This window comes from Zea mays, chromosome 4 (genome assembly GCF_902167145.1).
Source record: "Zea mays cultivar B73 chromosome 4, Zm-B73-REFERENCE-NAM-5.0, whole genome shotgun sequence".
NCBI classification, from domain to species: domain Eukaryota; kingdom Viridiplantae; phylum Streptophyta; class Magnoliopsida; order Poales; family Poaceae; genus Zea; species Zea mays.
Genome location: NC_050099.1, coordinates 23623839 through 23634124, shown reverse-complemented (window position 1 = coordinate 23634124; position 10286 = coordinate 23623839).

The window sequence follows — 10286 nt, the reverse complement described above, 5'->3', positions numbered from 1 at the left end:
ATCACTCGGCTTCTACCGAGATCCTGATTAGCAAGCAGCTACTTGACCTAGCATACTAGTATTCATCTCAAAAAGGAATCCTAAGTTCATGCAACTAGAGGTTTCAAGCAACTCCTACACTTAAGTGCACATTGCAATCCTACAAGCATTAAGTGTAGTAAAGTAGCATATAATAACATGGTTATGCATAAAACCGGGGCTTGCCTTCAATTGCTGGGGCTGCGGGGAGATCCTCAATAGCAGCCTCTGAAGCCTGCTCCTGGTCCTCCTCTTGGATAGGTCCTTGCTCGGGGATGAGCACGTACTCTCCGTCGGCAAGATTACAATCTAATGAATGCAATGCGTAAGATATATGCATGATATGATATGTGCTTTAGAATTTATAACTTTAAAGATGTATGATCTTTTGAGTTAAAACCAGTTAACTTTACTTATGTAAAACCCTTTAGTGGTATACTTGGTAAATTGGGTTAGTCTTATTGGGATGAGGTTTATTTCTTCTTCTCTTTTCTTTTATTCTCTTTAATGTTTTGGAGTAGGTTTGAACTACAAGTTGCTCTTATATTATTCCAAAAATTCTGCAAAAATTACAGTGGCTTGTTACTGGTGTATGATTCTCTGTCTCAAAATTTGGGGTTCAGAAAGTGAAGGGTTTTCTCTGGACAAAATTACCAAATTTTAGGGCAGAAGGGGTACTTTGAACTACAACTATTATTTAATAGTGGGTAATTCTCAAAAACTTATTTTTGCTGGCTTTTAGGTGTTATAACATGACTTGATACAAATTTTTAGTCTTTAATACCCTTTAATTCTTTCCCTAAGATTTTCTTAAGGTTTCTAGCCAAAGGGGTGCTTTCTACTACCACTATGCTTGAAAAACATCAAACAACAGAGTTCTTATTTTTTTTTAGCTAGTATTTTGTGCAAGAGCAATCATTCTGGAGTTTGGCTTCCTTTTGCCTAAGGGAAGGGGTGGTTTGCATTATTTGAGCTAAATGGCCTTTCTCACAACTTATTAGCAAAAGGCATGGGTTCACTTCTTTTTCATGGGTTTGTATTTTTCTCTGGTGGTTTATCTCATCATGGACTTGGCAAAATTTTGGTTGCCCATTATCACATTATTTGGGGTTGCTCATGATTTAGTGGGAAAATGCCTTATTATCATTCTGTATTTATTTTCCCTACTTAAAAAGTTAGGCTGGGGTGCTCTGTATTTTTGTAGTGGGGCTCTGGTGGTTATAAGTTCACTGGATTTTTGTTAACCACTTTGGTTATAGTTTTGCAATTCTAATAATTGATTTTCAGTCTACATAATGCTAATTAAAGCATCTTAATTAGAAACTGGTCCAAATTAATGGTCTCTGCATTTTTCCTAGGTTCTCTGTTGCATAAGTAATCTAGGAAAAATATTACTAATCACTGTTCATTAATCTCTAAGGCCATTCTGATTTTCCCTAAGTTTTGGACAAAATGGCTTTAAATGAATAACTACATCATAATCTCTAATGCTGGGGCTCCTACTATTTTTAAACAGTGTCTAATTAAGGTATAAGCATCTACAAATTTTCTTAAGCTCAGCACAAAAGAAAAACTAATTTTCCTTAATTACACAAGGTTTAGGGGGTTTCTGTTTTTAATTTTAAACTCTAAAATTTAGAACAGAAAGCATATGGTTCACTATTTTTAAATGATAGGTCATAAAATTCCAGAGCTAGCAAAATTGGTTTGACAGCTTTTCATTAAGATTTCATCAAGTTATGGATTTTCTAAGTTCTCTGGTTATTTTAAAAAGAAATAACAAAATTGATTAAATGGAAATCCACTTTGCACTGGGGTCCCTGGCGGTTTTCTAAGTTTTCCTCGCAATTCAGTCCTTAGGTTACTATTCACATGAGTCGCTGACATTACGAAAAATCCCTCGGGTTCTACAGAACCTAACCCGAGGTCCTTCTTCTACCTCAAACAGTAGCCGCGGCGAAGAAAAGGGCGGAGGGGCTTACCGGCGGCGAGACTGTTCCGGTGAAGTGGCCGAGGGTGAAGGGGAGGTCGCGGGGATCACAATGGTGTGCGGAACACCGTCGGAGGTGGCCGGAGTCGGTCGGTCCACGCGCGCAGGCGGGGATGCTCGTCGGCGGCGAGGAGACCGGCCTGGTCGCGGCGAGATAGTTCAATCAAATAGGTCAGGGAGGTCCACGGGATGCCAGAGAAGACATGAGCGAAAGGAATCGGGCGGAGACTCACTGGATAGCTCGGTCCACGCGCGGCGGCGGAAGACCGAAGTCCGGTGAGGTTGATCTCGGGCCTCCGGTGAAGTCCGGTCGGGTCCGAGGGCTTGGCAAGCTTCACGGGATACTGGCGGAGCTAGCCGAAGCACTGGTTGGGCTAGAGGGTGGCTGGAGTGGGCTGGCCACGGCGGCCGAAGCTCTGGCGGCAATGGCGGGCGGAAATGAGCTCGCCGGAGCTAAGGAACGGTGGCTGGCCGGTGAGGGTGAGTGCGGGGCGAAGAGAGGTGCGCCCGGGGAGGCTTTATAGGCGCGGGCGGGCACGGCCGAGGGCGTGGGCGCGCGGCGGACTTGACTGGACGCCGGGGCGAGCGCGCGCGCGGGTTGGGCGAGCTCTGGCGTGCCGACCAGGGTCGAACACGTGTGCCCGTGCGTTCTGCCCAAGCTCTGGCACGTGTGGTCGCTCATCCGAGCCTGCTCTCGCCTTGGTCAGTGCACAAAACCTCTTCTCCTCCCTACAAGCTACCATTCTTGTGTGGAGGTCATAGGATTTTGCCTACTGGTTGCAGAGATATGGAGCCAGGAAATCTGGTCTGTCTCCCTGCCCAAACCCGAGGCAAATCCCAAGTTTTGTCGTGTCTAGGGCTCGCGTCCCGATGCCATCTTCTGGCACACGACAGAGGGGTTAGTTAGACACAATTTTGTCAATGGGGCCATTAGGATTCGAGTTAGGGATCAAGGTGAACATCCCTGATCTTTGGCTCAAGGTCTGAATTTCAGAATTCTGAAATTCAGAATTCCCAATGAGTCCCAACAAAAGAAGCTTGATTTGGGGGTTTTCTTGAATTATTTTGGCTAAGCTTTCTCAATCTATCTTGTTGCCTATCAAATATACTTTAACTTATATAATTGGCTCAACTCAAAATTTTAAACTTTTCATTCCCTTTTGCTTATTTTCTTGAATTTTGTTTATGGGGTTCACTTAGGGTTCTTAATTAGGGTTGCACATTCTTATCCTTTAAGAGACTCAATTGTCTTGATCATGACACTTTTAAGCATATACTTGGTGAATTCTTTCTTACTTAAGTTATTTTGATGCTCATGCTTACTTTGGTTCACATAAAATAATGGTCCTTGGTTTGGCTTTTTTTTAAGAGAAACCCTAGGTGACACTGGGGTGTCACATCCAAAGACGGTCGAAATTGGGCATCATAATCGCGTGTGTAAATGTATATGGTTCGATCCATATAGGATTGGCAGACATTAGGAACTAAATTATGTCTGGACTTCTACATCGTAGAGGAAGGGTTGAATCAATTTGTGGGTCACACCGGAAAAGAGTTGTGGATAGAATTTATATACATTTGTGAGCAAAAAATAAGTGTTGGCTACCATTGATGTATAGATTGTTCGTACACTAGATATGGCTAGATCACTCGGGACGCCACAAGCTGAAGAACAGAAAGAGTGTCCACACGATTTCATGGTGAAGAACGGTGATTTTATGAGCAAACTAGCAAAGAATAATCAGTCACATATACGTGATGAAGACCGGTTAGTTTTCGAGCAAACTAGCAAATGAGTCATCCAAGCGGCGTTGGTTAGTTTTCGAGCACGAATCTGGCGGCGTGTCGGGGACGGCGGCGTTGGGCTCGGGGGACGGCGTGACTGGCGTCCAGCTCGGAGACGGGGACGGGGACGGTGGTGCTTGGGCTCGGGGATGGCGTGGCGGGCGCTCACAGCTCGGAGACATGGACGGGGACGGCGGCGCAGTATCAGCCTGGCAGTGTGTCGGGCTCCGGGAGAGTTAGGGTTCCTGCTGGAACCAGCGAGCCCTTTTGATGTTATAAAAAAGCACTTGTGATGTTATATATCACAAGCGGTTTTTCTAAAAATCCGCCTGTGATGTGTATACAGTATAAAAGGACTAGCCCACGAGTTCTAGAACCCTATCTCCCAGAAACAGTCACAGCACTGTAGCGGCGGCAGATTTTTTAGATCTACGGGGAGAAGGTTTTGTTTTTGAGTTTATTGATTGATTTCAAGAGTTTATGCATATATATGATCCCCGTTTGTTTTCTTTCTCATTTTGATACGATTTTTGCCTCAATTTTGTAATATAGACCGGAATTGAAGAAAAACTCAGGAATTCCAAGATTTGGACTTGTAGTTGATCTAATTTAAAGATTCTTCATAAAGAGTTGTCTCACCTCAAGGTACCTATATTGCTGCAATCTTGTTTCATTTTCATGCACATTAATTCGTTCATGATTTAGGGATTAAATTCAATTAATTAGGAATATTTTAAATATTTTTTTTGTAGTTCATGTGCTAGGTACCTCTCGATATGATCTTGTTTCGATTTCATGTACATTTATTTTTTCATGTTTTAGGGATGAATTCAATTAATTAATGATTTTGTTGACGTTAATCAATATAGGGATAGGTAATGGACCGATGTTGGATGTACAATATGCCAAGACCACATCCGTCGTACATTCGAAATTTGAGAAGCTTTATTGAAGCGGCCAACAAGCACGCAAATTTGCGAAAGAGTAAGGAGATATTATGTTCGTGCATCGATTGTGATAATAAGATAGCTTGGAGAGATACAGGAGTAATCCAATCACATCTGCTAAAAAGTGGGTTTAAAAACAATTACACGATATGGTCAGAACATGGTGAGTTGGATCCGTGTGAGGTGCCTGGTAATGACGAGAGTAGGGCTAGGCAAAAAACCCGTAACCCGAAACCCGAACCCGGAATACCCGAACCCGACCCCAAAATACCCGAAACCCGAATTTTATTCGGGAATTTTGGGTAGCAACTTGCAAAACCCGAATTTTGTTCGGGTAATTTGGGTATCACAATCGGGTACCCGAAATACCCGAATTACCCGAACTTTCATGTGTCATGTGCTCATGTCATGCTTAATTATTAATTTGTACATTTATAATTATGTGTATGTGTGCATAACTTGTGATTGTAGATTACTTGTGTTTTATATGTCCATGTATATCATTATTCAAACTATATTTTTATACTAATTTAATAGGGTGTATGTGTTTTTATGAAGCCGACACAATAGTTCGGGTAGTTCGGGAATACCCGAACCCGAAATTTCGGGTACCCGAATTTTCGGGTATTGCAAAACCCGTTGTAATTTCGGGTATCGATTCTCAAAACCCGAAATTTTAAAAACCCGAATTACCCGACCCGAAATTTTCGGGTAACCCGAACGCCCACCCCTAGACGAGAGAGTTGTCGGAATTTTAGATAAAGTTGATAGTAAAGTGGATTATGTGGATGCCAATCAAGATTTTGAAGAATTTGATTGCGAAGAGATGTTGCGCCATATGGAACCAGAAATCTTGAGTTCTGTGGGATCGCAGAAAGGGCTATCTAAAATGGAGGGACTGGAAAGTGCCTCAAAAGAACCTTTATATGATGAATCAAAGGGTTGTGACAAAGAGTTTACTACACTGCGTACAATTCTAGAACTTCTTAAGTTGAAGGCTAGCGCTGGATGATCTGATACTAGCTTCACAGATCTTTTGAATTTTCTGTCCCAATTACTACCAAAACCCAACAAACTACCAACAAGCACTTATAAAGCGAATAAGCTTATATCTCCCATAGCTCTGGGTGTGCAAAAAATTCATGCATGTCCGAACCATTGTATTCTGTATCGTGGCAATTTTGAGAACGCAGCAAGATGCCCAGTTTGCAATGTCAGTCGATACAAGAAGAGCTACAATCAAGATTGTGTAAAAAAATTCCCGAAGAAAAATAAAAACAAGAAATCCACTATTGGACCTGAAAGTGACGATGACACTTTTGATGACATGGATGGGAAAAAGAAGTCATAGATCCCAGCTTTGGTGATGTGGCATCTTCCAGTAATTGATCGCTTGAAACGTTTGTTCTCAAATCCTAGGGAGGCTGAGCTTATGCGTTGGCATGCTGAAAATCGCAAGCAGAATAACAAACAGATTCGACACCCTGCTGATGCATCACAATGGAAAAATTTCGATCTTATGTATCCTGAGTTTGCCAAAGAAACTAGAAATGTAAGATTTGCTTTGGGTACAGACGAAATGAATCCATTTAGTGAAAAAAGAAGTGTACATAGCACCTGGCCCGTGACTTTAACGATGTACAACCTTCCGTCATGGCTGTGTCACAAAAGAAAGTACATTATGTTGACTATTCTTATTCAAGGTCCAAAATCAGCTGGTGTTGATATTTATGTGTTCCTAGAACCTCTTATGGAAGATATGACAAAGCTCTGGAATGAAGGAGTTCGAATATGGGATGAGTATTGCCATGAGTATTTCAAGTTAAGAGCAATTATATTTGTTACCATCTATTATGGATCGGCTGACTCCGACCAGGTCTAGGGCGGACCAGGCGAAGACATCTTTATTCTTGGCCAGGCAGCAGAGAAGCTTCTCTTCTTCATGTGACGTAAGGTCTTCGCTGATAGTGACTGTCTGCTTGGGCGTGGCCTGATCAAGGGGAACAGTCTTGGTTCCGTCTTGGCTCTGCAACTGTGCCTTCTCGTGCTGCTTGTCGGTTGGGCTGGCGAGCGCGGGGACCTCGCGCTGGGTCGTGAGACAGTGTACGTTCCTCTGACCAGGCACGAAGTCCCGCTCTATGTTGCGCGCCGTCTGCTGGTTGCCGTAGATCGTGATAGCGCCTAGCGGACCTGGTATCTTCATACATAGGTACAGTCCGTGGATGGCAGCTTCGAACTTATTGATGGAGCCCCGGCCCATGATGGCGTTGTACGGATATACCATGTCGACAATGTCGAAGGTTACTTGCTCACTTCGGGCATTGGGTGCTACACCGAAGGAGAGGGGAAGCTCTATTTTGCCAACGGGAAAGGTGCCCTTGCCGCCGAAGCCATACAACGGATTGTCCGAAGGCTTGAGCAGACTGTGGCTTATACCCATGCGGTCGAAGGCGTGGAGGAAGATGATGTCCGCCTGACTGCCGTTGTCGACTAGGACTTTGTGTAGGTCCCAGCCTGCCACGCTGCAATTGATGACCATAGCGTCGATGTGGGGGGCGCTGCGCAGGTCGACGTCTCGTGCATCGAAGGTTAGCGGTATGTGGGACCACTTCGTCTGCACGACTGGGCCGGTGACCACGACATGGTTGATGCTGCGGTAGTGGTCCCGCTTCTGCCGCTTGGTGTCGAAGTCAGTGCTGGACCCCCCTGTTATCATGTGAATGACTCCGCGATATGGTTGATCGGCGAAGTCTTCCTGCTTTGGGGCATGGGGGATGTTTTGGTGTTGCTGGTGTGGTGGTGGGGGTGGAGGAGGTACGATTTGTACTTCCTGATGGTGTTGGTAAGCGTGGTGCGGTGGATGCGGAGCGGGAGCGTGGATATATGGTGGGGGGGTGGCTGGTAATTATGCGCGACAATTCTGGGATTGTCGGCTGGCTGCGCCCGCGCCATTCTGTCTCTGGTAGCCTTCGTTTCGGGGCAGTCTTTGGTTTGGTGGGCGCAGTCTTCGCCGTGGAAAAGGCAGTAGAACCGGCGCGGCGGCTGCGCGCGCCCTCGGCCCCTGCCACGAGTTCCGTTTCCGTGGCCTTGGGGGGGATATTCCTGGCGACGAGGGGGGTCAGCAGCAGGCTGCTGGTTTGCGATGTTGTGCACTTGCTGTTGACTGCGGCCATCTCGACCGGAGTCTGGTTGCGGAGTCCTCGTCCATGTGCGGCTGGACTGCGGGCCGTCTTTGGGCTTCCGCTGTGACTCAACTTTGCGCTGGTGGAGCTCTTCGGATTTGGCATATTTTTCAAAGAGCTGATATAGCTCCTGAAGGTTCTTGGGTGGATCTCTGATACAGTGGCTGTAGAGGACGCCGGCCCGAAGGCCACTGATGGCGTAGTGGATAGCGATCTGATCATCGACGGAGGGCAGCTGTGACTTGAGCGTTAAGAATTTAAGGTAATACTCTCGCAGGGTCTCCTTTTCCAGCTGTTTGCAAAGCGAGAGCTCGGCCAAAGCGTCGGTGTCTGGGCGGTACCCTTGGAAGTTGAGAAGGAACTTGTCCCTGAGACTTCTCCACGAATCAATGGACATCGGAGGCAATCTGGTGAACCAGGTGAGTGCTGGGCCCTCTAGGGCGATGATGAAAGACTTCGCCATTGTGGCGTCGTCCCCTCCGGCGAATGCAACGGCGACTTGATAACTCATTATGTATTGCGCCGGATCGGTGCTGCCGTTGTACTTGGGATATGCCCCTGCTCGGAAGTTAGCTGGCCAAGGCGTCACTTGCAGGTGTGGCGCTAGGGGACTTCGCTCGTCGAGGTAGTTGACCCCTTGGAATGGCGCGCCGTGCTGGAAGGCGTAGTCATGTTGGGGGAAACGCGGGTTCTCCGGCTGCGCCCGGTGTTGCAGGGGTGGGCCATGCTGCAGGCCGAGGTGGCCTTCGCGCGTGTCCTCCGGTTGCGCGCGCTGCTGGAGGGGTGGCTCTTGCTGTAGACCGAGGTGGCCTTCGCGCTGCATCAGCGCGATCTCGCGCTCGAGGTCTTGGGCCTTCTGCTCCTCGTCGCGTATCATCTGCCGCACCTTGGCTAGTGCGGACACACGTTGGCGCTTGGCTTCCAGTATCTCTTTCTGCCTCTGGAGATTGCGGTTCTTGAGGCGCAGGGCGCGCAGCTGTAACTGCTCTTCTGTTGAGACGCCGAGGACCTCGCCGTCCTCGGTGAGATCCGTGCCCTCCACTGGGGCGAAGCCTGGGGGCGGCTGCGATTGTCCTTCGGGCCCGCAGGTGCGGAAGGTGTCGTCTTCGCAGGTGCGGGGAATGTTGTCTTCAGTGGGCTCTTGGTGGGTGGATTGGGTGAGGGCGAGGGCCTTGCCCTTTCTTGCGGCCAGCAGTGCTGCCTTCGCAGCCTCGTCAGCCTTCGGGTTAGCTCTCTTGGGTGCCATCGCGGGTGGTCTTATCGTAGCACGAACGGTGGGCGCCAAATGTTGGAACTTGCTCTCAGCAGCAAGTAAGCCAACAAGGGTGAACGGTGGTGACAACAGGGTTACGTGCACGGGGGCAATAGCTCTGTTGATCTAGCCTCTCACGGGCACTGTGCGGGGGTATTTATAGGTAGCTGAGTGCCCAGCGCCTTGTGTTAAGGACGCATGTGCCCTCAGACACCTAGTTTATCCCCAGAATATTCCCATAAAGCAGGGTTACAAGCTGTAATTACAAGAATGCCTTTACAAACTAGGCCCGTAACACAAAGGCGGCCACGCGGGGCCCGTTACAATGGGCCAGATCACACGTGGGCCTTAGAGCAGGACGAGGCCGTGCTGCGGGGAGACGTCGCTGCTGGCCTTCGTCTGGTGCTGAATGAAGCGAAGGGTGTCCCTGCCCGTTTTGTCTTTGACAGACCAGCGACTGCAGCGAAAGGCGACGAGCGAAGGGTGGCGTCTTTGCCTTCGCCCCAACACCATCCATGATTCTCCCGGTGGCGCCACACTATCAGGGCAAAAGACTAAAGGAAAGAATGGTTGTGTAGTGTGCGTCGATAGAACTGCTTCCTTGTACCTTAAATCATCCAAGAAGTTGGTGTTCATGGGACATAGACGGTTCTTGATGAAGCAGCATAAGTACCGAAAGATGAAAGAAGAATTTAACAATGAACTGGAAAGTGAAGGTGCACCAAAGCCTTATAGTAGGAAGCTTGTTTTTGAAATTGTAAAGAACATTCATGTTGTATTCGGAAAGGGAAAAAACAAAGGAGAAAAGAGAAAGAGAACTGACCCTTCAACTTACACAACTTTCAAGAAGCAATCAATTTTTTTCAAGTACCTCCCATACTGGAAGGATATGGAAATTTGCCACAACATTGATTTGATGCATGTAACAAAGAATGTTTTTGACAGCATCATTGGAACCTTGCTAGGCATACCGAGTAAGACAAAGGACGGACTTAAATCACGCAATGACCTAGTAGATCTTCAAATCAGATCGGAACTTCATCCAGTGGATAGTGGCAAAGGGAAGCCTTACCTCCCCCTAGCTAGCTACAACTTGTCAGTTGAGGAGAGAA